The sequence below is a fragment of the Panthera onca genome, chromosome C1, assembly GCF_046562875.1.
Source record: "Panthera onca isolate mPanOnc1 chromosome C1, mPanOnc1 haplotype 2, whole genome shotgun sequence".
NCBI lineage: Eukaryota > Metazoa > Chordata > Mammalia > Carnivora > Felidae > Panthera > Panthera onca.
The window spans coordinates 13,783,381-13,811,175 of record NC_138346.1 but is presented as its reverse complement, the minus strand read 5'-3'; the positions used below and the strand labels follow the sequence as shown (position 1 = coordinate 13,811,175).

Sequence of the window (27,795 nt, the reverse complement as noted above, 5' to 3'; positions counted from 1 at the left end):
CAAACCATATGATGTAAAAATCAACTGTGGAACCAAATCAAGATTGGATCAAAGAGCTGATTGACTGTAGGCCTCCACGTCTGCCACCTAAACAGCCACCTAACTTCATCATCCTGGCTAGATCCCAAAGGTAAACTGTCATAATATACCTAGGATCTGAGAAGTCTGTTTCAAGCAGTTGCACAGGTAAGTGTAGATTAAGTTAGTGGTCTTCCAAGATGATCACTTTAGGACACAAGGAGAACTTAGAATTCTACTGATATTGGTTATCTAAATAAAGAAACTGTACTTGAGGGGCACCTGGGTGGCTCAATCGGTTAAGTGCCTGACTTCGGCACAGGTCATGATCTCATGGTCTGTGAGTTCGACGCCCCCATCGGGGTCTGTGCTGACAGCTCAGAGCCTGGAGCCTGCTTCAGATTCTGTGTCTCCCTCTCTCTCTGCCCCACGCTTAGTTGCACTCTGCAACTCTCTGTCTCTCAAAATGAATTAAAGGTTAAAATAAAATTAAAAAAAAAGAAACTGTACTTGACTGCTATGTAATGTAATAGACATTGATGAGGATACCTTGATTCTCAGTCAGATGGTTACAAACTGTTAAATAGTTAATTCCCTAATCTGTATTTTCTCTGGGGTTATTTAAAATGCAACTCTCCCTTCAGAAGCACCTGAATTCTCCTTCCTGTTTTATTCTTCTCCATGACACTTGCTAGCTTGTGACACTACCATACATTGTACTTATTTATTTTGCTTATGATTTCTCTTCCTGCACTCGACTCTATGCTCCATGAGAGTGGAATTTTTGTCTGTTTTCTTTTTTAAATGTTTATTTATTTTTTAGAAAGACACACACACACACACACACACACACACACACACACACACAGAGCACAGGTTGGGGAGGGGCAGAGAGAGAGGGAGACACGGAATCCAAAGGAGGCTCCAGGCTCTGAGCTGTCGGCACTGAGCCCGACGGGGGGCTCCAACTCAGGAGCCGTGTGATCATGACCTGAGACAAAGTCAGACGCTTAACTGACTGAGCCACCCAGGTGCCCCTTGTCTGTTTTCATTCACCATATCTTCAGTGATGACAACAGAGCTCAGCATCCAGAAGTTTCTCAGTATGAAACTCTTAAGTTTAATGAAAGAATAAATGAGGGCCTCACATTTATTATGCCTAACAATGAACCTTGTCCCATATGTATATTGTGTTTTGAAATACTAGCTATTGATAAGAACAACAGAATTCGTATACATACGCAGAGACTATGGGAGTGTAGGCAAATTTTGTCTACTAGGTGCATGAGGTAAGAAATATTTGAAGGCCATGGGACTAGGAATTAATTGATTAGACACTTGAAAGATGGGATCCGAAAAGATTTTGTTTCTTCACTGCAGGATGAGCCTACTCTCCAGTGGTGCCCACCAGTCTGATGAAACCACTGCTTGCCCGTGAGACATTATGAGGGCTATAAAGATGGTCGAAGGAATATTTCCACTGAGGTCTGATCTCCATGACCACCAAGACAGAAGCAAGCCCTGCCAACCTTCCCAGGCAGTGAGTCCTGAGGGAGAAGCATTATGAAGAGTCGTTATGCATGCTTTTATAACAGACAGGGTCAGTTCCAAAGGCATTTGTCAAGGGCACATCTGTGCAGAGTCCAATATGACATGCACTGCAGATACAGATACGACACTTAACCGGGAGAGCAATTTCTTTGCAAAGGGTTCCCAGTATTCTGAGAGTTTTGAACTTTAAGAAAGAAAAATAACGGGGGCACCTGGGTGGCTCAGTCGGTTAAGCGGCCGACTTCGGCTCAGGTCACGATCTCGCACTCTGTGAGTTCGAGCCCCGCGTCAGGCTCTGTGCTGACAGCTCAGAGCCTGGAGCCTGTTTCAGATTCTGTGTCTCCCTCTCTCTCTGACCCTCCCCCGTTCATGCTCTGTCTCTCCCTGTCTCAAAAATAAATAAACGTTAAAAAAAAATTTAAAAAAAAAAAAAAAAAAAAGAAAGAAAAATAACGAGGCTGCTGACTCACTGATACCTTTTGCTCCTGCCCTAGCTGGAAGTAGGATTCAGCCACAGACAGAAAGGGGGAGTGTTGGGGCAGCGGGAGACGAGGAGCAAATACACTGTGGTTGTTCTCGAGGCTTTTGTTTCCAGAGCCTTGTCTTCTCTCTCTAGTGCTCAACACGTTTAAGAGTCCAGGTGCGGGATGGCTGCCTTGCATGAAGCCACCCAGAAGTGAGTGGTCCCAGAAAAGACTCTTTGACCATCAACTTAAAACTGTGGCTTTCTGCCCGCCCCCCCCCCCCCTTTTTGTTTGTTTGTTTGTTTTGGGCACCGAGAAACTGGAATAAGACATTCTCATCTGACCCTGAGAAGCCCCTTTTGCAAACATGGTTCTAGATTCTGTAGCGAAGGTGGTGATCTTCAGGAAAACTCTCACTTAACCGGCTCGTCCAAACACCAATGGCTTAAATAGAAGCCATCTGCTTATTTAATGAGCCTTCATCTTTATAGAAGTTGCTGTTTTACTGACACAGGCCACTCCTTTTGCTCCAGTAATAACCGGACTTAAGTGAAGCACATACATATACCTCAGACTTGAGAAACTCATTTATCTCTACCTTGTCGTGCAGCAAACTGATAGAGAGAGATGCCGATCCTTCCTTGTCCAAGTGTGGGCACTGAGGAAGATTCCTTAAAGAACTATGAGAAACATAGTAAGAGACGATAAAAATAAAAAAAGGGGAAGTAAACTGTATCATTACTTTAAAACTGGCTTAAGTAGGCAAACAAAGATTCCATGTGGCAGAAGCCCTTTTGATCTGTGGTCACTGAATATTTAGCAATTTCATTGTATGTCGTTAGCTCTAAACAGATTATACCATCTACGTAACTCTTCAGCAACTGTTAGATGAGCAGGCATATCATAGCACATGGAGAATTTTCAGATTTAACTTTTTTTTTTTTTTTTACTTTTTTCTTTATACGGCATTATCAGAGTCCACCTCTGGGTCACCTGATTTCCCGGGGTAAGATTATGTTTCTATTTTAAGATCTGAAAATAGTATTTTACCACCCTTTTTTTTTTATGGACCCGTTTGAGAAACTAATAAAAACTATAGACTCACTCACAGAAAGATGTAAGTACTCAGAAAATGTGCATGCATGGGGGTGTCTGGGTGGCTCAGTCAATTAAGCATCCAACTCTGGATTTCAACGCGGGTCATGATCTCATTGTTCATGAGTTTGAGCCCCACACTGGGCTCTATGCTGACGGTTTGGAGCTTGCTTGGGATTCTCTCTCTCCTACTATTTCTGCCCTTCCCTTGCTCTTCCTTTCTTACTCTCTCAAAAAATAAATACACACACACAAAAAAATAAATTAAAAGAAGGAAAGGTGCATGCATGGTTGGAGGTCACAAATCTTGGAAGTCCATCCACGGACCCTCTTACCCATGGTAGCCTATATCCCTAACACATGATTTTAGAAGGTAGGAGTGTTGTCTTGTAACGAAGCATTTAATGATATTGAGCAACTCTTGTGTGACTTCCTCTCTTTCCAATATTTGCATCCAGTCTTTCCTCTATTCCTCTTCAGGCACCACAGTTCTTTATCCTGGAGTCCCTCCCACTCCTCAACTTCTGCAAAATGAGAATGACTCATTTCTCCTCTTGCTTAGCTGTTCATTGCAGCTCCCTTATGTACTGGCAGAAGGAGGCATTGCCGGGCCACATATGAAGTTGTCAGATAGACATAACTTGGGGTGACTGCAAAGGAGGGGGAAATCCAGTAGCACGGAGTGGGGTGTCCCACAGGATGGCACCACTGGGGACTTCCACTGGTTCAGATATGTGTTGGGTGAAAAAAAAAAAAAAAAAAGGCTACCTAGGGCAAAAACAGGAATAAAGGGAAATCAGAGGTTAGTTGGCTCAACCACCAGGACTCACTGTCAAGCTCATCAGTAAAGCAATCTGGTACCAATTCATAATCAGAATTTATTAAGTACTACACTCAAGGAACTGCCAGCTTCATGAGAAATACAACAGGCCCTTCCTAGCCCGAAGAAGCTTGAACCTGACCAAGGAGTTCGCCAGAGTTTGAAGGAATCTAGGAAAGCTTTATAGTGAAGGTAGAACCTAAGGAAGACTTTGGTTAATAGGTGGGAGAAGGGTTAAGGATCCTCCAGGAAAGAGGAATGTAGCATAAAGAAGGCATAAGACAGAATGGTTACATTCACGGGATCTGGAATCAACTTGGATGCAAATCCCACGTTCGCAGATTCCTCACTATAGACACTTCAGACAGTCACTCACTCTCTCCAGGGCTCAGTTTTCTCATCTCGTCCCTCATATACTAGGGATAGCCCAGTAACTACCTCCAAGAGTTTTGGTGGGGATAAACGATGTGACACTTAACAGGGTCAACATATTGTGTCGTACACAGTAAGCATAACGACTACTTATTACAAATGCTATCAAGCAGGCCTAAACAGTGTGTTTAAGAAAAAAGTAGGAAGTCCATCCTGTCTACAGCCAAGGTTCAGTGGCAGAAGAGAGGTAGGAACAACTGAAAAGAGAAGCAAGGGGCCAGTTCATGGAAAGCTTTGAATGCCAAGATCAGGAAGTTCCCGTTGTATCCAGAAAGCCATGGGAAACCACTGAAGGATTTCTGCATTACAATGAAAATAAGGCCTTTGGAAGATTCATTTGGTGGCAGTTTGTATTAATCCAGATGATCACACAGAATGGTGGAGGGTAGAAAACTTGGCAACAGAAACATAATTCTAGATCTCACAGAAATCATAAACGAAGATGTGGCAATTAAATGGAAAATGAATGGTAGGTGAAACTTATTGAGCAAATACTGGGTGCTGGGTGCTGATCTAAGTTTATAGTACCTTTTCAAACCATGCAGTGACCCTGTGAGCTAGGTATTATTATTACTGTTATCATCACCCCGCTTTTACAGAGGAAGCTCTTTGGGTCCTGAGAAGTTAAGCGATTGGTCCAAAGTCCCAAAGGAAATAAGTAGTGCGGATGGGATTTCAACCAAAGCAATCCAGCTCCAGAGCCCGTGCTCTCAACCAGAAGGGGGGTTTGAAGATGCTAGCAGGTTTCTGAGTTTGCGATCAAAATGGATGACTGTGGGGCATAGGGTACTAAGGAGAGAGGACTTCTTTTCCTACTAATGCTGATGTAGACATATTGGAGTTTTGGTCAAGAAGATAGGAAAGCAGACATGTCCAGCACCATTGCTGTATGTGTGCCTGGAACTCACCAAAGAGTCGGTGTGGGAGATGTGAAGCTGAAAGTCATCAGAAGAATTAAAATTGAGAAGTCTAAAAGTAAATCAAATTTTGGACCACAGACCTGAGAACACAGCCTTGAAGTTCTTTTGCATATGGTAGAGGGAAGGCAATTTAGAAAGTTGAGAAGACACAGAGATAAAGGGGGAAAACTACCAGGGTAGTGCACCCAGGTGCACGGGGTAAGGAGTTCAGGGAAGGTGGTACAGGGCATCTGGGCAGAGGGGGATGTAGGACCGAGAATGTCCAAAGAGATTCAGCGTGAAAGAAAAGCAAGATGAAAAATAAAGACCTTTCAGTCTTGGATCCAGACAGATCTATATTTGAATACTCTTCAGCCATCGATCAGATAACTTCTGGCAAGTTACTTGACCTCTGTCTGCCTGTTTTTTATATATTCAGTGGAGCTGTGAGTATACAGCTTATAAGTTTGTTGTGAAGTAATACATGGTAGTACCTGGCCTTGAGCAAAAAACTATATTTTATATACACACACATAATTCCTATATGTCTGCATATATAAACATTTACTGAGTATGGTTAGTATTTATCAGGTCTACATAGGTTGTATTTATGTACAGAGACACCTATATATGCATATACATATACACACAAAATACACGAACACACAAATTCTTGTGTAGATACGTGCACAAAAGTCTGGCTCCATGGTGCCCAAAGAGAGTAAGTTTGCAATTTTCAATACATGAGAGTCTGGATATTCAGAAGTTAGTTAAGATGGGAAACATTAACCATACTTTAGAAGAAACAGGAATTTGAATGCTACGACATCAGAGATTTGAGAAACAGATCTGTTCGTCTGTATTAGTTTTCTATTGTCGCTGTAACAGCGTAGCATACATTTGGTGGCTTAAATCGACACACATTTATTTATCTCCTAGTTGCTGCGGGTCAGAAATCTGGGTGCAATGTGGTACAATGTGATTCTCTGCTTCGAGTCTCACAAGGTTGAAATCGAAATGTCAGCAGGGCTGTGTCCCTTTCTGGAGGTGCTAGAGAAGAATCTGGGTCCAGGCTCATTCAGGTTATTGATAGAATTCAGTTCCTTGCAGTTGCAGGACTGAGGTCCCCATTTCCTTGCTGTCAGCCAGGGGTCATGGTCAGTGTCGGGAGGCTGCCTGCATTCTCTGGCTCATGGTCTCTTTAGAGTCCTGGGAAAACATCTTTGGAAAAGTGTCTCCCACACAGTCTTATTTTGGAGTACAGCTTGGTTTTTGTGCTTAATCTTCTGTTTTTTAAAGTTTATTTATTTATTTTTGTGAGAAAGAGAGAGAGAGAGAGAGAGGGAGAGAGAGAGCAGGCAAGCAGGGGGAGGGGCAGAGAGAGAGAAGAAAAGACAGAATCCCAAGTAGGCTCTGTGCTGTTAGCACAGAGCCCGATGCCGGGTTCAAACTCAGGAACCTTGAGATCATGACCCAAGCTGAAGCCAGATGTTTAACCGACTCAGCCAGCCAGGTGCCCCTGTGCTTAATCTTTTACAAATAAGTTAACATCATGAATGTACTGAGAAGAAGGTTTAGGTGAGGACAATACTTGGCATTTGACTGTCAGCTCCACTGAGCAGTGTAGATGCAGGGTGCAATGGAGCTAAGAAATGATTGAGAGGCGACAGAAATATGGCTTTTGGATCATTTCCTGGAAAAAAAAAAAAAAACTAGCAGTGAAATAAGAGTGAGAAAGACAATGGTAGCTGTGGGGAGGGGCATCAGGACTAAGGAGACAAATCCGGAAGAAGAAAACCAGTGGAGAAGTAATCAGACACAGAGACACAGAAAAGAAAGGCGCTGAGCTAAGGCAACAAGCTATGAGGTCATCTTTAAAACATTTAACTCCGTTTTCACAACATTTGAATACGCTGCATGATGGGCAAATGATATCCTCACTGAATCTAAGAATCCAGGGGGCAGAAACCTGGGTTTCACGGACACTGCATCTGCACCAACTTGATAAAAATTACCCTGAAACTACCGTTATTACTGCAGAGTAACTGGAACCTTGATGGTTAAGTCTTGGACAGCTACACACGAGGCCATGCGTGAATCCGCAAAGCCTGGTTCGAACCCATGATAAGAGCAGTTTCCTGTGCATTTCCACCTGTCTCCACGCTGCCTCTTGGGCCCATCTCTCTATTCCAATTTATTCCACCGCTGAAGTTTTCAGCATCTGCCGTGATTACTCCTGCTTTGTTAGAGGATATTTACGTAACTCCTTTCATGTTTTCTCTTCCACTTCCAATCAATTTTGCCCTTTGCCTGCAGGTTTCTGCGCTGCCGGGCTTCGCTCACGGAGGACAAAGAAGGGTTGCACCTCTGGGTTCAGCTCACCACCGTCCACCTTGTTTCAAGGAAGTAAAGCACAAGTAGCTACTTCCTCCTTCTCTGTGGTCGCTCCTGAGTCTGGCCCCTGGCAGCAGGGCTCTTTACTGAAGTTCATTACTTCCTGCTGCAAAGGTGGGGACTGAACAGCTCAGTTACCTTGAGAGAGCCTTGAGGGGCTTAAATGAACACAACAAAGCCTCTTATTTCTAAGTGTAGAGCTTTCAGTGGGCTCTGTCTGTAGAATACAATAGTTTTTCCTATCCCCTAACTTCCGCTCCCAGTAGCAAAGTAGAAATGATTTAGGCATTTCATATTGCCGGGCAATATGAATCTCACTGAGGGAGAATGTAAATTTGCCCCAAAGAGAAACAGACGTTGTGTGTGGGTATGGTGTGTACCGTGTGCGTGATGTGTGTTTGTTGTGTGTATGTTGTGTGTGTGTGCGTGTACATAGGCGTAAGTGATCTTCACTGCATTAAAATAATTGATAGTATTCCATTCATAGCCCTTCAAACATGTATCAAGTGGTAATGATATTGTTATATTACTGAATTTAAATGGGTCTTAGGAGGCAAAGTTTCCCACTTAATCAGGATTTGATGTGGGACCGAAAGGGAGGAAAACATTCATTCCTTACAGAGTCTCATGAGCCCATCTTAGAATCTCATGGCAATCAGTGAAGCGGTGATAGCTTTTTTCTTTTCTATGGTGGACTTAACGTTGGTCACCAACTTCTCCAGGGAAGAAACACTATAGCCTGGAGATATTTATATATCTCACCCAAAACTCTCTTAATACATTATACAGGAAATGAGGAACACTGGATTTAATGTTTGCCCTTTTCTCAATTTCCTGATGGGTAGTTAGCTATTTATCATTCACCTTGAAATTCTGGGGAAAGGCTTCAAGACTTCAGCGTTAGCTTGGTCTATTGCAAAGTGGAGAACCCCTAAGAAGCAAGCATTTGTTCTTATGGAGACCATGCTTTAATTCAGATTCCCTGCCATCATGCTCAAAGCCAGAGCATAACAACCTGACGATAACAACAGCAAACATACACAGCTATTATATGGTGTTCTCGGCTTGTGTTTCACACAAATATATATAGCTGGATGGTTAACGCTTTTTAAAAAGCCAGGCAGCTAATTCTTCACCTCGTGTTCTTCTCCCATTAAAAAATAATCAACCCCAAGTCAACATAGTTTCTACTGGACAATGATTCTTCCATCTTTTAAAGAAGACTGAAAGGCATTCTGGGTTGAGGCAGATGATTTCTTTTACAAACGATCAGATGAAAACATTCAATAGCCTCCCAGAAGATGGGAGTTGAGGGACTCTGAATCGATGCTATTATCTTTGATCATATGGACTATTGCCCAATAGCCATTTTCCCCCAGAGACGGGCGTTGTCTCTGCTGGCTGGCTTGGATCCCATGGGAGCTTCCCACTGCTGGCAAAGTTAACTACACCCCAGAGTTATTTCACTTAAAATAAAACAAGCACCCAAAACTGGCCTCCTATAGTCACTCCAATTGCTAATTACCTTGCTTTCACTACGACTGTCACCCACGGTTTAATAATTACCCTGAAAATCACATTGTACACAAGTTTTATGGAGAGGCCAAGGTCTTTCAAACCTTTTGAGCTCTGATGGAAAAACTGGTTAATTTATAAGACATTGGCATTGCATGTATTTTATTCTCCTGGTGGTCTTTTCACTGCAGAAGGATGTGTCTTTATAAAGGGAGGGCAATGAAGCATTTTTACCTAAGCAACTTTGATAAGGAAGCATTGTCATGTAAATGCCAAACCCTGAGCATGTGTGCAACAAAATATTCAGACTAACGAGGCTTGCTGGTGGGTCCTACAGACGGCCTAGGGTAACTCGGCAACCAGTCTGCACACAAGCCATTTCTTTAATGGCATCTTAATGCATTCATATCTTCTAGGGCCTCTGCCAGGAGGAGACAAAGCTAACAGCATACTTTATTTTAAGTGTTTAATGCCTTGCAAGGTAGAAATGGGAGAATAATGGAAGGGTCTTGGCTTTTCCGTCAGGAGCTTCTTTCTGTTTTTCAGAGAATTAATTGTTGGACTTCCCTTATTTAGCTACGTGCACTGTGGTAAATTGTTGACCTTTTGATGTGTGATAGGTCAAGGTCCCACATTAGAGGACAAATTAGCCTTCTGCTATCTGTTCTTGTTGGGTGCATAGGAAGGACTGAGGAACAGGCGAACAAGGATTGGGCAACCCTAACAGGGGCACCGGTATCTGTTTAATCTGGTTCATGAGAATGGCAGCAAATGCAGAGAGGTTCTGATCTTTTGTCGATAATTCCTAGGTCCTGGTCCATGCCAGGTGTCAGTGGTAGAGAGAGTTAAGACGGAGTGCTCATCCACAGTCCTCATGAGAGCCAGTGGTACACATCAAACGCTCTACGGAAGTACAAGAAGGCAGAAGCTAGGTGTCCAAAGACTTCATACAGGCATGGAGATGTGAATCAGGCCTGGGCAATACTAGGGCTTTGGAAGTCGCCACCATAGGAAGCTGAAGGGAGAGGTTCTCTTGTGAGTGCATGAATCACGTGGGGAGGTTGCTAAAAAACATGGATTCCTGGATCTTATCTAGGACCTCAGCAGGCCCGACAGGGGCCTGGTGATCTGGTTTTGTAACTAACCTCCAGGTGACTCATCTGGATGCTCCACGGACTACACTTTGAGAAACCATGACTCAGAAGCTGGGTCACCTAATAGTTTTCTTAGGCAGAAAATCATATAACAGTGACCCGTGGGGCCCCACCTCCCAGTGCAAATTATTCTTCATACTAAAGTCTTATTTGTAAAATCAAATGTTTCTTTCCCTCATGTATACTCAATAAGGCAGAATGAACGAACTAGCTACATCATCCTGAACTTTGGGGGACCGAGGAGAAAACCTTGGAGTGAAACCAGCCATTGAAAACTGGGCCTAAGATGGGCCTCATTTGTCCGTCAATTTGACTTCGTGTCCTCTTTGTTGGCCATCTCTTGGACTTTTGTAACTCTGGCCATACTCGTTTCTCAGTTATCATCCGAATCAGGTTTTCTCAAACTCGGCATACTGACATTTGGGCCAGATCACTCTTTCCGTAGGGGGCTGTCCTGTGCACTGCAGGATGTTTACAAGCATCCCTGGCCTCTGCCCACTAGATACCAGTATCCCCTCCACCCCACCCTGCTGTGACAGCCAATGACATCTTCAGACATTGCCAATTGGCCTCTGGAGGGTTTGGGGAAGAGGGAAAAATCACACCTGCTTGAAAACCCCTGGTCCAGAGGAGTCTTGGTGGCTTAGTCAGTTAAGCATCTGACTCTTGATTTTGGCTTGGGTCATGATCTCATGGATCATGAGATTGAGCCCTGCATTGAGTGCAGTGCAGAGCCTGCTTGAGATTCTCTCCCTCCCCCTCTCTTTTGCCCCTCCCTGCTTCTCTTTCTCTCTTTCTCTCTCTCAAAATAAATAAATAAGCTTAAAAAAATTAAAAAAAAAAATCTCTGGTCCCAATGCTAATGCAGCTTATTTAGCCTCAATATTTCCTTGGTGATGGTTTTCAGGCCCAGTGACCTTCTGGCAGATAATGGAGGTTTCTCTTAAGATCAGAGCTAGCTCGTTTTGAAAGTCAAGTTGACAGTCGGTTGATGGGAAGGAACTCAGGACTACTGGCCTTCAAGTCAGCTCCCTCTTTCACTTCTCCATCCCTCAAAACCCCACTACTGGAATGAGTCTGGGTCTGGGTTTCTGTTACTGTTCTGGGATGTCCCTATTAAAGCACAGCTATCACTTGCTGGGAAAAGATTGGAAGCCATTATAATCTTCACTAATTTATACCTGACAGAACTCAAGAGGCAAGCACATTTCAGCAGTGTGAAGGATAAGGTTGGGAATGTGGTCTTTGCCCTTACGAGTAAGACCACTGGGCTGGAGTCTGTGGGCTTGTGTGTGATTCCTGGCCTTCCCATGTGCTAGCTGTGAGCCTCTGGACAAGTTACCCAAACTCTCCAAACTTGAGCTTCCTCAACTGTAAAATGAGGGTAACTGTAGCACCTACCTCACCGAGTGTTTTGAGGCTTAATAAAAGAAGATTTATGAAGAGCTTAGCACAGAGCCTGGAATAGAATCAAATGCTCCGTGGATGTTAACTACGAGTTTGATGAGGAGGCCGTTGTGTTGAGGAGATAAGTGATCATAAGCTGGGCCGCCGTATTGTGTGTTGAGGGTGTGGATGGTCGTAGATGCTTGTGAACTGAACATTAGGAGGAGCGGAGGGGGCGGGTATTAGAAGGGTACGAGCTTTGAAAGTCGTAGTGAAAGGGAAGACATTCCAAAATGAAGGGAGAGCCCAGAAGACCCCGTCGGCCTGGATGTGGGCAATTAGGCTACATGGCTCCTCCTCCAATGCACCCTGGACCCTTCCACAACTGACCTCTTTGTGCTCACTGTTCCTGGCAATGCCACATATCTCATTTTTGAATCCCCACTGTGCACATCTACAAAAGCTTCCAATTATCCTCTTTCTGTCATCTCCCTTCATCTCCCACACAAAAGACCCAAATGCCAAGGAAGTTGAGAAAGCCAAGATTTAACCAGTATCATATGCTTTTTTATCTTTTCATGATTACTTTTCTGCCCAAGCAGGACGGTAAATTCCCAGAGCAATAAACAGTATCGTCTTTATGTCTGCACCGTGCCGGGCCTCCTACCAGCATGTGGCAAATACCAACATTATAATTACCAATCCGACGTTGTGAACAGGAGAAAAGGGCACTGCACTTTCTGTTCTCCATCTTCTCCTTCTGTCATTCCACAACTTTTCAAGGCCACCGCAAGATATCATAGTACACTGACAAGGAGACATTTAATCTGACTTTGCCCTCTTTTGCAAGGGTGTCATGGGTTGGGAAGCAGATCCATTACCTAGATTGTGTCAAAAGATCTTTGGTGGCACTGAAAATTGGCATTTCTCCTGCGTGGCTGGCGTTCAGGGTTATATTTTCAGAAAGCAGTTTTGAATTTGTGTTCACGCCTTATCTTTCCGAGCCCATGACTACTGAGGGGAGACTGCCATTGAGAAGTCATTTCCTTCTTTCTTCTAGGCAGTGTGCACTTGTGTTCACAGGGAAAGGAGCACGGACGGCAGACAGGAGGTATGTAGTCCATAGTCAGTTCACTTGCTGATAGCCTGAGTGACCTTGGGCAAAACAGTAACCTCTCTGGCCCTCGTTGTCCTAGAGCATTGTTTCATCTCTAAAATTCTATGTTTTTGTGTTTAAAAAAGGGTGGCTCGGTTGAGCGTCCAACTTCGGCTCAGGTCATGATCTCACGGTTCATGAGTTCGAGCCCTGCGTCGGGCTCTGTGCTGACAGTTCAGAGCCTGGAGCCTGCTTTGGATTCTGTGTCTCCCTCTCTCTCTGCCCCAACACCACTCATGCTCTGTCTCTCTGTGTCATAAAAATAAAAAAAATATTAAACAAAATTTTTTAGCGTTTATTTACTTTTGAGAGACTGAGAGAGACAGAGCACGAGCAGGGGAGGAGCAGAGAGAGAGGGAGACACAGAAACAAAGCAGGCTCCAGGCTCTGAGCTGTCAGCACAGAGCCCAACACGAGGCTTGAACCCATGAACCACGAGATCACGCCCTGAGCTGAAGTTGGACACTCAACCGACTGAGCCACCCAGGCGCCCCTGTTTTTGTGTTTTTTAAATAAAAGTTTGTCTCATCCATTTCCAGATAGACTAGTGACTGGGCTGAGAAAAAAAGCTTTTTCCTTTTCTTTCCTTCTTTTTTTTTTTTTTTTTTTTTTTGAACCTCAAGTGCCAATTAGAGAAGAAAGACGATCTGTAATCGGATGCCTTTCTCCACACCTAGTCCAGATGGTACATCCAACGCTACCTGGCCCTTGCTCCCTGTTCCCAGCCAGATTTCATTTCAGAAGTAAACAGCTGTGCTTCCTGACTAGATGACATTGTCCTTGACATGGTTTATAAACAGAACATGGAAGAGAATTTTGGCACTGTTTTCACACCCACTTGTTTTCTTGATATTCCTTGATTTTCCTAGGGGGAACATCTCTACCCCCTCACCTTCCGGGGCGTATCCAACAAGTGCCACGACTATACCTGGACGGGAACCTTGAGAAAAAGGACCCAAGGGCAGAAAATGTGATTTATACCAAACGCTGCCCTGAGCCCTGCACATTATAGTTCTCAGGCCCTCCTTCCTTCCTGTGCTTCTTAAGACCTGCTGTTGAGTTCTTCCTTCAATCTGATGGGCTCTCTCCACCTTCATTCTTCATTCCCCTTGATTTAGGCAAAGCTATTTTCTGTTTGCAACCATTTGTTTGCAGCCACTTGTTTACGTACTCTGCAAAAACAGGGGCAGATATTGTGCTACGTATTTAAGACAATCAGAAAAAGAAAACAACTTCTTTGCCTTTACAGAGCTTAGAAGGGCTGGCTTGGCAAGTGCTGTAAAGGGAAGTTTGCACCGGAAAGTACTAAAAATTAAACAAATAGAAATCTCGTTGTTTTCTCTCCCAAGTATTTTTGTTTTTTTAAAGACAGAGAGAGAGTGTGTGTGAGAAGGGGACAGGGGCAGAGCAGGAGAGAGAGAGAATCCCAAACAGACCCCATGCTCAATGCAGATCCTGACTTGGGGCTCAATCCCACGACCCTGGGATCATGACCTGAGCTGAAATCAAGAGTAGGACGTTCAACCGACTGAGCAAACCTAACCTGGTATCCTCACTGAGAACTCCCCAGAGCTTTAGATCGCCAACATGCAATGGGAATCTCTCGAGGAGTGTCTCGTAGGCAATATTTCTCGGGGCACTGCAGCATTTTCTTACAGAGCACTCATATTCTGCGTCACACAGTCTGGGGAAGGGTCTCCACAACCCGCACATCCAGTGAGACACCGGGGAGACAGAATCAAAAATATTTTCAAAAAAGTAAACGTTAGCGGCATCTTTTCCAGGGTAGATGGAAACCATAGGAGTTGATGTGAGGAAGCAGGACAGTCTGAATCAGGGGCAGATGCCAGGTCGCACTGGTGCTAAAACAAAGGGAAGGCACGGGGCACACTGGGTGGCTTCGTCTGTTAAGCATCTGACCCCGGCTCCGGTCATGATCTCGCAGCTCGTGGGTTCGAGCCCCGCATCGGGCGCCGTGCTGACAGCTCAGAGCCTGGAGCCTGCTGTGTCTCCCTCTCTCTCTGCCCCATCCCTGCTCACGCTCTGCCTCCCTCTCTCTCTCAAAAATAAATAAACGTTAAAAAAAATGTTTTTAAACAAAGGGTGGCTGGTTGCTTCAGGACAGGACCTCTGTCCCCTCTGCCAGTTTCGGCCCTGCTCCTGTCCCAGAGTGAGCACCAGGCATCGCCCACCTCTCCCAGCAATGATGGCTCAGAGCAGAATAATCAAGACGCTCATGCACATCAGCAAGGGAGATACAGAACTTAAAACAATTTGCTTGAACTGGGCAAAGGGCAACATCTACTTAGGGATGTGGCTCTGGGTTTACTGGGCTTCTGTGAAATCTCAGCCTAATAGGATGAGGCAGGGACAGATTTTTGTGGTTGTGTAGTAAGCACTGAATAAGCACTGGAGTTGGCATGGAAAATAATTCATGACCCAGTTAAGGTGAAAATATGGGACATCTGAATCCTCCCTCCGTCCCTACCCTCCGCCCCTTCCCTGCAATAACTGGTGATACTCTAGTGTGGTTTGTAAACAGAGTTTTAAAAGGATTTATTGCTTTCGGTGCATTAGTTTCCATATCTTCTGCTTGCATTATGTTGCTGAAAATTAAGTTAAGTGTCAGATATGTATTACCACATTCCCCTTTGATATTTTTACAGCAAAGAAAGGATAATTTGACTTGGTATTATTTAATTAGACCTGTGGAAATCTTTCTTAATTAAGAGTCGGAGTACACGTTTTTCGAAACCTAAATACGATCTTCAGCCTTACATTTACATTAACATCAGAATCATTTTCCACTCATATCAGTCAAACATGCTGTAATGTATTACAAGCAGCAGAATCCTCATGGGGTCCTTGAAACTGGAACCTTGAATTAAAGTGAAACTCTAATAAAAACTTACAGGATAGTGACAATCAGGCAGCCAATGACTCAACTTGGTTCCACAATTGTGTTTTCCTGCCACTAGTGTTTTAAAACATTGGAAATAGTCGACAGCATTTAGAAATAAAAAAGATTTTACATAATAGCCTCGGCTACTGACTTCTCTTAAAAAAAAATTCAAGGTAGGATGTGGATCCTACCTTCTAACATGGGAACAACTGCTCAAGTGTCATAACGGCCACACCCTTTGTGTGGGTCATGCCTTCTTTAATTTACCATGCTCCTCACTGCTCCCATCGTCTTCTTGTCTAGCTTGTGTGGTCCCTAGGCATCTGAGTTGGAAGTCCCTTGACATGAAGTCACATTCACGATCTTATCTTTTAGTAAGGCTGTTGTAACTCGGAATCTGATCTAAGCCTTACTGGATCCCTTTACATTAAACAACAAGCCTAAAGATTTCTACTGCCAATATGGGCGCAGTTAATCTGGGTCTATGGGGGATCCATAACGTCGTCCTGAAGATTCCCCAAGTATGAACAATATACTGATATCTTAATGTAGTAATAAAACTGTTTCTGTTCTCACATTCCTACCAGAACATCCCTACCTTGAGTGCATGGGGCAAGAGAGTATTTCTGGCATTGGTTAAGCCATCGAAAGCATTAGAGTATATGACACTTCCTCTTTAACTTTTCAATTTTTGGGGCTCGTGTGAAAAACTGGTGTGGCAGTGAATGGCATGGTTCAACACCTCTTCATGTAAATGATGGGAACACGATGCTTAGCAAAACCTCGAAGAAGTGACAAACTATTTGTTTTAAAGTGGAAACAAACAGTCTTCAATTAGCAATTTTATATTAACAATGAAAGAAAGATCCTAAGAGCTTTAATATAAGAGGTTATAATGATATTACTAAGTTACTTAACTATACATACATAATTTAAAATTATTTCCCCCATACATTTTTAGAACATATCACAGATCTGGAGAAGAAAGTCAGCACCTCATTCAATAAAATACGGATGGCAGATTAGAATTAATCTTGGAGACACTTGATAATTCCAAAACTCTATTATGTTAGAGGAGATTCACTGTGTTTCCATTAACGTAGTTAATGGAAAGATTAACAAATGTTTCCCTTTATTCTCTCCATTTATCCCTGGAAAACTATGACAATATCATCCCTCTGTCTTCATAGAAGGTCCCTGTACTGGTAATCACGTAAGTCATGATGAAAGACTGTAGGAGGAATCATTCAAATAATTTAGTAATTTCATAATACTATTTCCAGATAATGCTATGGTCGCATTTTTCTTCTATGTTGTAAGATGGTCAAGAGATGATTCTGCCATACTTCACACCCTCTAGCAACATATAGTGGTATTGACATTTTTCCTCCTGGTGTCAGAGGACAGTATTTAGTAATGGACTTATCCCCGAAATCCTCCCTCCAAAGCACCCACACCGTTTTTTTTCAGCTCTTCTATTGTTTCCACAGTCACGGTTTTCCTTCTAGGATGATTGAAGTTGGGCAGAGAATTCACCTCTGATGCACCCATCCATCTCGCAGTCGCCCACCTTTCTGGCCTCTCTGATCTCAACATGAAACCACGTAACTTTTAAACTGTCCTAGGAGTATAATCCAAATATGATGCCAAGACTTTGTTGCTGACATCTTTTGTAGTAAATGACAAATGCTTATAGCTTGGCCCCACTGTCCAATAGCTGGACCGTACACAAATTCTGCCCCCTTGGGGGGGAAAAAAAGAATGAAAAAATGTAGAGAATCAGGAAAAAGATGAAGAATGTTAGGAAGAATCTGGCATTGTCCCTAGCTTTTCTTAAACTGCGAAAGATGGGTAATTGAAAGGTTTGACATAGTGTAACCATCAAATGGGATATTTTTATTTCAAAAACAACAGCAATCACAATAGGAAGGATTGAGAAGAGGGAAAGGCAAAGTTATAATGAATTTCTGAAATTCTCCAGTGCAGGTGCAAGCCCATTTTCCCCAAATTATTTTGATATATGACTAACAGGGAACAATTAGTAACTGCCCAGGCTTGAACTTACTATAAGATTTAACAAGGTTGGGCTTGCACGTAGGGTGCACAGGTCACTCCTATATTTTTATTCAGGAAAGAACTATTTGGCTCTGGAAGGTATCTAGCACTGTTTATTACAAAACCTATTAGTTTCATAATATGTGGGAAGCCAGGTTTAATGTATAAATAATGTTAGGAGAGAATATACTATTCACATCCATCGCAGAGCAGAGGAAAAAGGGATGGAAAGGTTCAGGAAGGCAAGGAGGCACTTGGGATGTGTGTGTGATCAAACCAGGCAAAATCTCGGGGCCCTAAAGATTATTTGGGTCAGCATCACCAAGCTTTGACAATTTGGTCTGAAATTCAACAAGTTATTTCCTATATATTACTTTTCAAAGGATCTATTTAAAAGTTTATAGTTGGAAGGACTAAATGCAGGATGTTGAAGGTTAGAAGATGCTAAGCCTCTTGTGGGTGTTTTCTTTGGTAAAATTTAGAGGACTACCTGTGTTTATTTATTTTTTAGATTTGAGGCAGAGAGAGAGAGAGAGAGAGAGAGACAAAGAGAATCTTAAGGAGGCTCCACGTTCAGCAAAGGAGCCCAACACGAGGCTTGATCCCACAACCCTGGGATCATGACCTGAGCCTAAATTGTCGGAAGCTCAACCGATTGAGCCACCCAGGCTCCCCAACTACCTACGTTTAGATGGATGTAATAAAAAATGCATCATTGAATTTCAAATGAACTAGGAAAACTCTCCAAATGATAAGTTGCTATAAATATAAAAGATATTTTTCATAACCAGTCAAAATTTAATGTGCCATTCGTTTTCCAAATGCAAACAATTCTTTAATATAGCCTGGTCTTTAAAACAAAATCTCTTTGAAATAGATACCACCTCACTCATCAATAATTCCGTCTGCAGGATTTCTAGAAGCCTAGGAACCAAGGGGCCAGGAATAAAACATGATTTTTCCATAGGTTTGGATCTGGGCCTTCAAATATTTCTAAGAAAGGCAATTATTGGTTGTGAATATCCTCAACAAATTAAAGTTTAAATTTCCCCTTTGAGAAATACATCCTCAAGAAACCAGAATCCCTGCTTTGTATTTTTTTCTTTTTTTCCTTCTCTCTTAGAAGGGACTAATGGGCAGTTTTATAAAAACCCACACCTCACCAGGGCACCTGAGTGGCTCAGTCGGTTGAACGTCCAACTTCAGCTCAGGTCATGATCTCAAGGCTCATGAGAACCCCGTGTCGGGCTCTGTGCTGACCGCTCAGAGTCTGAAGCCTGCTTCAGATTCTGCGTCTCCCTCTCTCTCTGCCCCTCCCTTGCTTGTGCTCTGTCTCTCTTTCTCTCAAAAATAAATAAATATTAAAAAAAAAACCCCACACCTCATGGGCATAGGACTAGGAGAGGGAGAATTCCAGATTAAGTGGAGAGACAGGGCAGTTCTTCCCACTTACCTTTCCAAGCTGTTTCTAGGGTGGATGTCCAGAGTGAAAAAGCTTCTCCCTGATGGTTTATGTCAATACCATTGCAACAGTTAAAAGGGAAACTCTTTTGGTAGAAGACAACAACTTTTACGAATTGACTTTAAAAATTTTTTTTTTTTTTATTAATGTTCATTTATTTTTGAGACAGAGAGAGACAGAGCATGAACGGGGGAGGATCAGAGAGAGAAGGAGACACAGAATCCAAAACAGGCTCCAGGCTCTGAGCTGTCAGCACGGGGCCTGATGCGGGGCTCGAATTCACAGACGATGAGATCATGACCTGAGCCGAAGTCGGACGCTCAACCGACTGAGCCACCCAGGCGCCCCTACGAATCGACTTTTTAATTGTTCAGAAAAAATATTAGTAATTATTAGGTTGATTTTTTAAGTTTATCTGTTTGTTTTGAGAGGAGAGAGAGAGAGTGCAATCAAGCAGGGAAGGGGCAGAGGGAGAGAGAGAGAGAGAGAGAGGGAGGGAGGGAGGGAGAGAGAGAGAGAGAGAGAGGGAAAGAGAGAGAATCCCATGCAGGCTCCACGCTCAGCACAGAGCCCCACATGGGGCCTGAACCCACCACACGGGGATCACAACCTAAGCCCAAATCAGGAGTCGGACGCTCAACCAACAGAACCACTCAGGTGGCCTTAGGTTGATTATTAAAAAAATAGTCATATGACTCCACTCACATGAGGACTTGAAGAGACAAAACAGATGAACACAGGGGAACAGAAACAAAAATAATATAAAAACAGGGAGGGGGGGCAAAACAGAAGGGACTCATAAATACGGAGAACGAACTGAGGGTTAGGGGAGGGGTTGTGGGAGGGGGGATGGGCTAGATGGGTCAGGGGCACTAAGGAATCTACTCCTGAAATCATTGTTTCACTATATGCTAATTAATTTGGATGTAAATTTAAAAAAAAATAATAAAACAAGTTAAAAGAAGGAAGTAAAAAATAATCATATTCCAGATCTGATGATTAGAATTTTCCCGAAAATATAATTATTCAACCTTCTAAGTGTGTGGAATAAATGGCCTGTTCAGTGCCAAGTGCTTTAACTTCACAGTGTGTGCAAAGTTGAAGGGGACCTACAATCCTAAAAGTGCCCAAATTTCATGTTGTGTAGAAGACAGAGTGGAGCCTGTCATATAGGAAATGTGAAAATAAATATTTGCTGACTGCATGCCCAACAACAGGTACTATTAAGCACTCTTCCACGGCAAGGTCAATGCAGACCCAAGCGAGCCTCAGTTTGCTTTACTTTAAAAAAAAAAAAAAATAACGTTTATTCATTTTTTGAGAGAGAAACAGAGACAGAGAGCGAGTGGGGGAGGGGCAGAAAGCGAGGGAAACACAGAATCTGAAACAGGCTTCAGGCTCTGAGCTGTCAGCACAGAGCCCAGTGTGGGGCTTGAACTCATGAACCGTGAGATCATGACCTGAGCCGAAGTCGGATGCTTAACTGACTGAGCCACCCAGACACCCCTCGATTTGCTTTTCTGCCCTCATCTCCCAATATGATCCTGTAATCAGCCCATAACGCAGCCCTCCTTGGACGGGTTCTTGCCTCCTGGTATCCCCCTGACGAACTCCCATGGCACCTGCTTCACGTTCTTCTTGTGACAGTTGCCTACTTCTCTTTGGGTGGTATTCACTTATTACGAGCCAACTGCCCTATTGCTGCCGTATCTTCTTAGACATAGTTAGTTTCTTAACTACCTTCCCATCCTTGAGAGAGCTTAGTTTCAGAACTCTCACGCAGCAGATGCTCCTTAATTATTAAGAATGTAACTGGCGTCTCTAAAACTTCCATAGAGTGTGTTAAGTCTGAAGTCTAAAGTGCTATTTCTTAAGAATTTATTGGAAAATGCTTAAAGAAGAAACTTGCATTGTACTCATTTATGCAGGAAGGGCCCTGGGCATCATATAAAACTAGAATGTTCTCACCGGATTATTTTCAGAGAAATAATTTTTGATCCAACCATGTGTCTTACATACCAAAAAACGTTCTTTTCAAAGAGCCATGTTTAAGTGCCAAGTGAATGCTAATTTTGGAAGTTGGAATGTATTATTAATCATGTCGTCATGGCTTCCAGTGAATGCAATTACTTACTATCTATAGCAGAATTGAGCTAATTGATTAACGTTACTCTGTAAAAACACAAGTGGGCACAACTGACTCTCTGATGCCTTCTGATATTTGGCAAATAGAGTGCTGAGCCCATACATCATCCAGTCTCAGCCTGCTCTTTCCCTCCAAGTTCTTCTAAAAGACGTTTCTGAAGGGTCTGCATATACCTGAGAAGTAAAAATTACCTGGGCAGCTAGGAAAGCATAGATGGATAATGCTGGATCATGGCTCTAGCTCTTTGCTTGACATTCATTATAGAAAGTTCGAGCCCCGCACTGGGCTCTGCACTGACATGGCAGAGGCTGCTTGGGATTCTCTCTCTCCCTCTCTTTCTGCCCCTCCCCCACTTGCACTGTCTCTCTCTCTCTCTCAAAAATTAATTAAAAAAAAAAAAAAAGAAAGATTTATGGGACACTGAATTTCTATTTTTCTGCAACTGTTAAGTTCCCGCATGTAATTGCTTGGGACTGCAAAAGGGAAATAAATGTTTGCTTCACTCCTACTTTCTAGAAACCTTAAGTGTTTATTTCCTCCCTCGCGTCAATAGGACTACTGCCTTTGCTATTCGAATCATAAAACTGATCATACAGGCTTTAAATCTGAGCAGTCACCACACAGCATTCCTGAGACAAAGCAGAATGACCCTTATTGAAAAGATGCAGAAAAATGCTAAGTGTGACAAAGGGTATAATGGGCTAGATAACAAGCTTTATTTATTTATTTATTTATTTATTTATTTATTTATTTATCTATCTATTTAATAACAGGTCTCTTTGGACTAGACCTTGACACTTCCTGGGTTTATGGCCAATTATATTTTATTGAGGCTGTGAACGAACACGAATAAACCCTTCAATGCCCGTTAACTCGTGGATATAAAGTTAAATATCATCCTAATGCAGATATTCAGGTAAAAAATAGAGGCTCACATTTAACCACATCTGTGATGAAAGAGGCAGGCATCACCGATATCTTTGGAAACTCCTTTAAGCCTAAAATCTTATAGGTGCTGAAACAAGAATGAGCTCATGAAATGATCCCAGATAAAGTTCCATCTGTCCTCTAGTCTTCTCCAGTATTAAAAAAGTTTGCCTTTATACAACTTGATCTACATAGTAAGTGAAAAGTTTCAGTGCTTTCCTGGTGGCTTGGCATTGGCTAGGATATACCCCAAATATTATTTTATAATCAGTTATCTGAATTTGCCATTTTATTTCGTGGCTATGACAGAGAGTGGGTTGTATCAGTGATTATAATAGATCTCCTTATCAAATTACAGTAGGAAATTAAACCAAAAATTGGCTCTGTACCCACACATCCTGGGTCGTGATCATGGTTAAGTGTGCGATTAAAAAGGTCTCTTGAACCGCATACAAAAACTCACATAAATCCATGCTTCTTTTACAATTTAAAAAAAAATACAAAAAGGAAAAACCGAGAAGCTTTATTCTATCTTGCTTTTTCCTCTTCCGTAACTGCGGTTTTCTAACGCCTATTCATTACCCACTTTGGGGAGACATCTAAATAGGAATCACCAGCTGAATTTTGAATGGATTCATCTAAACCTCCACCTTTGAGCACGGGAGTCAGATCACCACTGAGGCAGTAAAACACTGTTAAGTTACGACCATGACTGTGCACCGAAAAGAGAGCATGAGCTAGGAAATCAAGCGTGTGTGAAACCGAAATGGCAAGGAGGAAGCTAACAGAAAATGATACGTTTAGTATTTTTACTGACTGAAATAATCCTCATGTGGTATTTAAAGAAGAGTGCCAGAAAATAACCTCTAGGAACTAAGAATAGTTTAAGCTTTGGATTCGTTAAACCGCAAGAATACGGTTTAGAATCTAAGCCTAAAAGAGTTCAAGGCAGGGCAGGTTCTGGGACTAAGTAAGCCCTTCCCTGCCAGAAAGGGCTTTGCCATTGGAGATGTGAAGCCTAGAGCTCAACTCCATCCAACGGTCCTCGCCTCCTGCATCCTACCCAGGCCTTAGTCTCAATCTCCTGCTTCCTCTGTGGTCTTTAGCACACAGCTACTTTTAATCCACTCGGTCCTGAGAAATCCACTTGGTATGGCGTATTTAGCATTCTCTGTGCGACGTTAACAAATCGACATTGATTGCTAGCAGGTAAGAGATTAAACGAAATAACATCTACCAAGATTTATGCATTCTACTACACAAATTTTGTCCTCACTGGCTTTGTACTCACAAGGTTCTGAATAAAATAGCAGACTCAGTGGTAGGTGGCGAAATAGGACAGTAGATTACCTTTCCCATACGTACAGGGCTCCATTTAAAACTCTGGTTACCAGGCTAATGGCTATGACATCGTAGCTGAGTCCATATCCAAGCGCAGAACTACACGGCGTGCATCCATGCAGACACTAACTGTGCTTGTATGGATAGAACGGGGCCGAATGTTTAAAGGCAACACAAGGTTGGAAAGTTTCTTTGACTGCAGAACAAACAGAGCCAGAGACACACATGTGCCTACAGAGCCACCCCCACCAACTTCAACCAAATGGCAGCAGAGGGTGGGGAGGGAACAATGAAAGCAGGGCTTGCCAAATGTGGGCAGTGACGCCTTCAGAGAAGCACAGTGTCTCCTGCAGAACCCCAGGGTGAATCGCCTCAGCTGCCATTTCTCTGCTTCTCATGGTCTCAGTTTGAGATCGGGTTCTCCGCCTGGCCCGGGGAAGTTTAAACAATGAGCAGTCGCTTGGAGAAGTAGCACTTTTCCCAAATTAAGGGAGCAAGCTTCTTCTGGTCCTTTCTAACGTACCCAGAGATAATCTCCATGATTCTGTTTCTCCTTTCAATTCTTCCGTCTTCAAGGAAGTCATCTGAAGTCTTGATGATTGTTAGTAACTTTCAGCCCATGGGTAGTGGAATACACTTTCCCCAATTAACAGACTCAGAAAGCACTTGAAGGATATCTTAGGTGATTCCAAAGGTCCTTACTGTTTTGTGATAAATTCATGCAGAGTTTTTCATTTTATTTTATTTTTTCAGCTGTGCAAAAAGAATCTGTGATTCGACTCTGACCCCACTTCTTCGCCAATGAGCACTCCAGGGCTGTTTGTGGAGACGTCATTTCTAGAAATGTTCAGTGGTTCGTTTGTTTGTCCAAACAAAAGCCTTCCCTGCCTATCGCATCAGACCCTGAGGGTGATTCCGCCCCAGTTTCGAAAGCTCCAGACCGTCCAGGCTCTGCTCAAACTCAGAGGTAAAAGAACGACATCGTTATATACAATCTTTAACTCAGACCCATCGGCATTCTTTTTGAACAGCATGGGCAGAAATGGGACAAAATATGGTAAGCCATGAGGAACAGATAGATTGAAGGGAATAAAAACTAGAGTCACAAAAGTGGCACAGAGATGTCCCATTGTCTGAGAGTGGCGCAAAAGCACACTGGTTTTAGGGCGAGCCTTACTAAAAGGCCTTTTTAAAAACAATCCAGTGCCGCTTCGATCTGGAAGAGGAAAACACATTTCACGCTTCATTTCTCTTACTGCTCAGTGAGCTTGCTCTTTACTTTCAATCTCTCTTTGTCCTTGATCCCCATCTCTACATTTTGCTCCGCTTACTTCTTCCAATGGCTTGTGCACTTGGACAATGCCTTGGTTCACCGGGCTTCGTCCACCGAGTCCCCCCTTTTGAATAACTTTTTCCCTGATGAGTCTCTTAATATGCCAGCTTCCTTATCTGGTGGAGAAGCGAGGGGCCATCATGCATACCAAAACGTCCCCTTAGCAGGAGCACAAAATAATAAACAGAGTATGTGGTCGCATACAGAAGTCATTACTTTAATTTCTATGACGCAGGTGGGCAGGAAGTATTTTCCTCATTTGACACACGAGGAAGAGGCACGTTCCCTCGGTGTGGCACGCATCACGCTGGGCTCACTTTTCATCGAGGTCAATGGCACTGCAAGGAATCACTACCATGCTGCCCGTCAGGATTCGGAGGCTCAAAGCATTCAGGGAAGCCTCCCACAGTCCCAAGTTTTTCAAATGACACGGGTCCAGTACGGAATCCCACGTGTCAGTGCTGTTTCTGTTACAGCACAGCATTTGGGGAGTGAGGGTTCTGGAAGGCAACAGATAGACGCTTCTGTTCCCAACACAGAGCTCTTTAATCTGAAGAGATTACAAGAAAGTGATCTGCCTTTATTTTTCCCCCTTTGTTCTCTCCTCAGTGGGACCCCTGGGACCCACACACTCATATTCTGTTTCGGTAGCATCTGCTGTTATTGGTTTACGCTACAGACTAACTGGGACTCGTGCTCTTTGTATTTAATCCTTAAAGCAACCCCAAGAGACTAGTTTGGAGCAAGAGTCCTTTTATTTATAGAATGGACAGAATCGGCTTTCATCCCTGTAGAGATTTATTCCTCTAAAATGATCAGAAAAAAGTAGTCAGGAACTGGATAATATTTGCTATACTTGTTAGTATTTTGCAGTTAGCATATATGTGGTTTCACTGGAAATTGCACACATACTCTGGAAACACATAATCTTTGGATAATGAGGAGGGAATAGCATGTAGTTAAAAAGGGTGCACGTCTTTCATTGTGAGACCCAGGCAAATGTCCTTGTTCGGCCACCAACTCTTACAAAAGTCACAGATGTCAATTTATCTCTTTGGCCTGAGTTTCACCTTTCAAGTGAGGGAGGAATTCTATGATCCCCAATCCCTAATATTTTATTATTCTCTATAATATGTATGGAAAACCCTGAATTTTTAAGAAGAGTACCAAACAGCTTGCAATATTGGACACTGAGCAGAATGTCCTGGAAAGTGATCCCAGACCTGAGTCAACAGAGAGGGGAGGGCAGGCAGGTTCGGTGGGAGAGGTGAGCGGGGCCAGGCTGTTGGAGAGGAGAGAAGGAGAGTGGGGTTAAAGAAGTGGGCAAGTCTGGGCCACAGGGACATTACACAGGTTTGACAAGGGCCACCCTGGGGTTGTCCTTGACTCCATCTCTAGCCTTGGTAGTCTTTTCACTTTTAGTTTTTGCATTTTTGTTTATTTATCTGACTCATTGGCCAATTCGATAAGGATGACATTTATGCACTTTAGGAAGATTTTCTAAGGATGGGAGAAAAGATAAAGTTTTAATTCATCTCAAATCTTTCGTCATATTAATGGATACCCTGGTCTCCCCTGCCCCTCCCTACATGCTTTAAAGAAACTAAGTGGCATGTTTTGTGTAATTTAGTTTTGTCTTAACCAAAAACACCCGTGCAACGCAACAGAGCATACACTGTTGAAGTCGGGCAGAAGTCTTGCACCACTCACCGCTCTGGTGTCTCAAGAGACAGACGGCCTAATGGCCACAAGCAATGGTTCGGGGTTCAAATCACAGTTACTCGATGAGTGACCTTCCGCAAGTTCACCAGCTGTTACCCCTACACGGTCCAAGGCAGCAGCCACTGGCCATAGGAGGATACAGAGTGCTTCAAATGTGGTTAGTGTGACTGAGGAAGTGAATTTTTAATGACGGCTAATTTCAATTAATTCTGATTTAACTTGAAGAACGGATACTCTCTCCAGTTATCTGAGAATATCCAACTAGTTCTGAAACCACTGAGATATGTCAATTTACTCTTTCAACTAGTAAACTTTATGAAACCTATATACCGAACCAGTTCTTAGGATAAATATTGAGCATCCAAATGGACATATGCTATAAGCAATCATACGTACTGAACTTGAAGACTTTGGTATAAAAATGTGAGATACCTCATTGACCATTTTATGTTGATTGTATGTCAAAATAATAATAGTTTGGATTTATTGAGTTGAATAAAATGTACTATTAATGTTGTTGTTGTTGTTGTTGTTTTTACTTTTTAAAATACAGTTCCTAGGAAATTTTCTATTACATGGCTTGCATTATATTTCAATTGTACAGAGCTATGCTTTAATATCTCCCTCAATGATAAAAAAAAAATAGTCTCCACAGCAGTTGTTGTGACAACAAGAAAAGATAACTGTGCGAATTTCTCAGGAAAGTGCCTAAAAAATAACTGGATGTACCCTCCAAAGAGCTATTATTTTGTGAACACCATTTCCATTTCTGCTTTCTCTGACACAGGAAGGAGAATTTGAAGACATATCCTGCGGGATATTCTATCTGTTCCCCTGAAGTGCATGAAAGCCAAGAAGGCCGTTGATCCCACACAGAGGTACCAATGGCAGGGATGCTGAGAATCTACCAAATAAATCCATATTTTTTTTTTATTTCATGGGTTCTGACTTTGTAAGCGTCATGACCCATAAGATATGGCTTATGTGCATTGATTCATTCATCAAACCTTTTACTGAGTATCT

The 27,795-nt window shown here is 42.8% G+C and overlaps 1 protein-coding gene and 1 long non-coding RNA gene across 7 annotated transcripts in view; one reads left to right on the top strand and one right to left on the bottom strand.

Moving 5' to 3' along the window:
* DOCK10 (dedicator of cytokinesis 10) overlaps positions 1–27,795 on the bottom strand; it is a 266,571-nt gene that overhangs the window by 169,811 nt on the left and 68,965 nt on the right. The window lies entirely within an intron of this gene.
* On the top strand, positions 73–27,653 carry LOC144617118 (uncharacterized). The gene is made up of 3 exons (XR_013557174.1): positions 73–186; positions 1,399–1,558; positions 27,560–27,653. It is a non-coding gene; the product is annotated as an uncharacterized LOC144617118 (long non-coding RNA).